The sequence below is a fragment of the Pinus tabuliformis genome, chromosome 5_1 (genome assembly GCF_031772625.1).
Source record: "Pinus tabuliformis cultivar Carrire ecotype Pingquan chromosome 5_1, CPIR1, whole genome shotgun sequence".
NCBI lineage: Eukaryota > Viridiplantae > Streptophyta > Pinopsida > Pinales > Pinaceae > Pinus > Pinus tabuliformis.
In genome coordinates, this window is record NC_142305.1 from 894,356,013 (window position 1) to 894,361,841 (window position 5,829).

The window sequence follows — 5,829 nt, forward strand, 5'->3', positions numbered from 1 at the left end:
CAATTGGAATGTTGGACAAAGTATTCCTTAGATTTATGCAACATTGAATAATAGGCAAGCTGATCATCTGAAATCTATTATCGAGATAGAAGGTAAGATTTGTGATCAAGTTGTTTCTATTTTGATTAACCCTGGATATAAATATAGTTATATTAGTCCTGACCTGGTGGATAAGTGTTGCTTGAATAAATAAGTGCACGCATAATTTTGGTTGGTGCAGTTGGCTACAGGTACCACGAAAAGAGTTCATCATTGGGAACATTTAAATGTGATTCCGTTGGGATCATACAATATGTTTTTGGGTATGGCTTGGTTTTACTTTCACAAGATTAAGTAAATTTCTATGACTAGGCTATTGAGTGTCTAGATGATGATGGAGAGAGGACAATTTGTAGGGTAAGAAGAAGCCTACATCTGTGAGAATAGTTACAACTATGCAGGAAAATCACAATAGTAGGAAGTGATGTGTATTTTTTGCAGTTCATATTTCTAGTGACAAAGGAAAAGATGTTGAGTATGCTGAAGTATTGAAGAGGTATCCAGTTTTACAGTAGTTTCAGGATGTATTTCTAGCAGATATTTCAGAGTTAACGCCTCATAGCGAAGCACAATTTTCTATTGAGTTGATGTCGAGAGAAACACCAACATCAAAGGAACCTTACAAGATGAGCAATCCAAAATTAATGGAATTGAAGTTATAGATTAAGGAAATGTGCAATAAGGGATACATTAGGACAAGTGTGTCTCCCTGGGGTGCACTAGTATTGTTTGTGAAGAAGAATGATGATACTCTCAGGCTGTGTATTGATTACAAACAGTTGAACAAGGTGACTATTAAGAACAAGTATCCTTTTCCATAGATCAATGACTTGTTTGATTAGTTGAAGGGAGCGTCAATGTTATCAAAGATTGGCTTGAGACCGGGATATCATTAGATACACATCAAAGAAGAGGACATCTACAAAACTGCATTTCATACCAGGTATGGGAATGATGAGTTTGTAGTAGTTATTTATGGTCTTACTAATGATATAGCTACTTTCATGTGTTTTATGAATAATGTGTTGTGTCCTTATCTGGACAAGTTTGTGGCAATATTCATTAATGAGATACTGATATACTCTAAGAATGAGGAAGAGCACGTAGAACATCTAGCAGCAATGTTAAGATTGTTGAGAGAGCATCAATTGTATGCCAAGCTTAGTAAGTGCAATTTATTTCAAACATAAGATCATTACTTGGGACATGTTGTTTCCAAGGAAGGTATAGCAGTGGACCCATAAAATATTAGAGCTATCATGGAGTGTGAAAATCCTAGGAATGTGGATGAGGCAGATCATTCATGGGATTAAAATGTTACTACAAGAGGTTCATAAGTAACTTCTCACATATTTCCTATCCTATTACATCTTTGTAGCAAAAAGGGAAGAAATTTGAATGGACTGAGGAGTGTGCAACTAGTTTTGAGCAGTTGAAGCATTTGCTTACAAATGCTCCGGTCTTGAAGATTGCAGATCTAGATAAAGGGTTTGTTGTTTGTACGTATGATTTCAAGAGAAGACTTGATGGAGTCTTGATGTAGGAGGGACAATTGGTATGATATGAGTCAAGAAAATTGAATGAGCATGAGTAGAATTATGTGATTCACGATCTTGAGTTGGCAACTACCATTCATGCATTGAAGATGAGGAGAAACTATCTTATTGGTAGGAGGTTCATCTTGAAGAGTGATCACAATGGACTGAGGTACTTATTTGATCAACCTAATATGAATGCCAGAAAATCTAGACGGTTGGATACTATTACTGAGTTTTATTTGAGATTAGGTACATTAAGGGAAAGGAGAATAAGGTTGTAGATGATCTTAGTAGAAGAGTGTAGGTGAATCACATTGCAATAGTGAGTTATTATGGGACAAACTTGCCAAAGCAGATCTTGCAAGAAGGACAACATGATGATAGGTATCAACAGTTGAGGCACAAGTTACAACAATAGGGTGAAGGTGATAGAGATGAGGAGTATCATCTCACAAAAAACAATTTGGTCATATTCAATAATATGATTTATGAATCAGATGACAATGAGCTCAAGAAGCTTATCTTGAGGGAGTTTTCTGTCAAGTCGTATTCAGGTCACCCAAGATATTAGAAGACATTGACAATAATTGAGAAATTCTATCATTGACTGAACTTGAAGAAAGTGGTGGCTGAATTTGTTGCGAGATGTTTGGATTTTCAGCGGGTAAAAGCAGAGCGTAAGCATCCACGTGGTTTATTGTAGTCAATTCTGATTCCAAAGTGGAAATGGGAGGTCATTTCCTTAGACTTCATTACAGGTTTGTCGAGGACATCGAGAAAACATGATTCCATCATGGTTGTGGTTGACAGGTTAAATAAGGTAGCTCACTTCATTGTAGTTAAGTCTATGAATTCAACTAGTGAGGTAGCCTAAATTTTTATTAGGGAGATAATGAGATTGCATGGTGTTACTAAGAAGATTGTATCCGACATATATGCCAAGTTCATTTCCAAGTTTTGGAAGGATTTGTTTGTAGTTTTGGGGAAAAAGTTGGCTTTTAGTACAACTTATCATTTGAAGGCAGATGGACAGGAAAAGGGGGTTAATAGGATTCTTGAGGACATGTTGAGGATGTACGTCATGCATTAGTAGAGGAAGTGGGAAGAGTATATTCCACTGGTTGAGTTTGCATATAATAATGGGTATCAAAAGTCCTTGAAGATGAGTTCGTTTGAGGCACTGTATGGGTGGAGTTGTAATGTTCCTATCAGCTGGAGTGATCCAGTGAATAAGGTATTGGTTGGAACGAATATGTTTGCGGAGATGGAATAGGAAATGTAGGTTATTAAAAGGAATTTGAATGCAACATAGAACAAACATAAGAGTTATGCATATCAACACAGGGTATTTAAGGAGTTTCAGGTTGGGAAGCATGTGTACTTGAGAATCAAGCCCGAGAGGATCTCCTTGAGGATTGGGTCATTTTCCAAGCTGGCACCTTGGTATTGTGAGCCTCTTGAGATACTTGAGAGGATTGGACTAGTGGCCTACCGACTTGCACTGCCTCCAATAGTGAATGTCCATGATGTTTACCATGTTTCGTTGCTTAAGAAGTATGTACAGGATGCTGATAATGTGATTGATTGGTCTATATTGTAGGTGGAACTAGAGGGAGAATTCCAACCATAACCACAATGCATATTACAAGGAAAACAACTCATGCTATGAAACAAAGCAATCAAGTAGGTTAAAGTGTCATGGAATCACTTTGGGATCGATGAAGCTACATGGGAGATGGTTGATCAGATGCAGGCTTTATATCCCTCATTATTTGCTAGTTCAAGCAAATGATTTTTTGGTATATGTATTTATATGTGGATATTGTTGTAAATACCACAATGAGTTGTGTTATAAAGCTCCAATAAGCAATATGATTTCCATGTTTTCCATGTTGTTCATGGTTTCCAGTGGTTGTTCATTGTAATAATGCATCGAGCTTGTAGAAATTCCCACTGTAGATCAACAGATTATGCAATAGACTAAAGAAAAATACAAGATCTACTTCTACAATAAACTTTGCGGAAGCTTAATCAATTTGAGCACGATCAATGAGAACACTTATAACTGAGAATGAGAAATAAATCACACATAACATAGAAGAAATACCCTGGGGAAAGCCTCAGCCTAAAACCCCAATCTCTGTATTATCATATAAGTGGAAATCTTGTTCAAGTTACAAAAAGAATAAGCTCTCAAGCTATCTTGCTCTCTCTGCAATCAAACAATGCTGCTCATAGATAGTCAAAGGCTCTCACAACCTTCTCCTCTACCCTCCAAGCCTCCTATTTCCTTGCACAGTTTTTCCTGGGGTCCAGTGCTTCCACTTGTGTGAATTCCCACCTCACACTGCTCACTTGGCTCAGAAATAATTGCACAAACATGAAGGAGATAATTCCTTCTGCATGGATGAGTTTCCTTTATAGGAAAAATCCTCCAAATGGTAATACACTATCCCTTCCTTTGATCTCAACTGGGTCTCTGACTAAACTGACATGCATGAGTTATTTATGAGAGAATATTCAGTTATCTAGAGAACACTAGTTGCATGCATACATGCATTAATTGACTGAACTCACAATTAGTTCCTCCAACTGTTTGGAACTAATTTAGTTGGACTTAATTCAGTTAATTGAGCTAACTAATTACAACTCAATAGTACAACTCACCCTTATCTCTTTAACTAAGGGATAACTTCCTCAATCAAAGGGATAACTCTTGCATGTCTTCACATAGACTTCATGTTTGATTTTCTCCAACTAATTAACTCAAGATGAATTAATTGATTATTTTTCAAACAGTTGCTAAGATCAAATTCGAATTTTACTTCTGAATTTTAGTTTAGGGACTAACTAAAATTGGAATCTATCCCGAAATACTATTTATAGCAATGCTATTTTTAGCATTTCTATTTTATCATTCCTTGTTTCTATCTCCAACACTAGTACCTGAAATGCTATTTATAGCAGTGTTATTTTTAGCACTTCTATTTTTAGCATTTCTTGTTGCTATTTTCAACACTCCCTCTCAACAAGAAAGGCATTCAACTCGAACCCGATCCTGAACCTTTGGAATGTTCTACATGCAACACTTCTCCCAAGTGTTGTTGCTCCAACAACTCTAGAAACAAAAAAATCTCCCAACTGACCTCCTTGTTGGGCTAGAAACATCCTCTGATGCTGAAGCTTCCTCTGCCGCTGACAAGTGCTCCCTCTGTGACCTCTGAGTTGCTACAACACTCCATGCATCTCGCACCGTTGCACACCTCTCTGTGCCATCCTGCACTAGTGCAACACTCCTGTGCCTCTCGCATTGTTGTAGCCTGCTAGCTCTACGCTGTCTTGGGATTCATGCATTGTAGCTCTCTCTGCCGCTCCATCCGCATCTGTCTCTACCCACTCAGCCAGTCCTGCTACTCCTCATCGGGGCTCCCGTAGCAAGGTCTAATCAAAGAGGTTGGGTACCCCAATGATCCTGCCCCTATTCTAGCTTTCTTGGGATTGTCACTCCACATCACCCAACCTCACACCTGGAGGTATGGATGCATATGATCCCTCTGCCCACTTGGCTTGAAATTCCCCCCTACTGGAGGTCTCTACATGAGTGGATGCCTCCGCTCGGTCTCCTCTCAGCTTCTCCAGTTGTGGTTGCTCCACAACCTCCTGAAGCTGCTTCACCAATTGCGGCTCCTCCACAATCGTCTGAGACTTCTTCTGGCACTACATGTTGAGAGGTAATGTACTCTCCATCTCAACCACTAAGTATCTAACCTTTGCCTTGCTCCTTAAGGCTTTGCATGCATCCTGTACCTCAAGTGCATACAGGTTCTTGGCTAGCACACCAATCTGTTTCATCTTTCCTGCCATCACAAAATTTTCTGGAAAAAGAGATGATTTTAAATCAACAATATCTCCCTCATCCGAACTCCGACTCAGCCGATTTTTTTTTGAATTTGGGTCTTTTTCCGCAAGGAATCCAGATATGCTATTTGTTTCTGAAAATTTTGCACAAAAATTTTCATATATGCTCTGAAAACTCGCGGCCCAATTTTTTTTTTACTTCGAATTCTCTTCTTCGTATACTGTTCACTGCTTTGATCACCTTTGCTCCGATAAACTTGTAGAAATTTCTCTATGTATCAGCTAGCTCTGATACCATGTAGAAATTCCCACTATAGATCAACAGATTATGCAATAGACTAAAGCAAAATACAAGATCTACTTCTACAATAAACTTTGCGGAAGCTTAATCAAT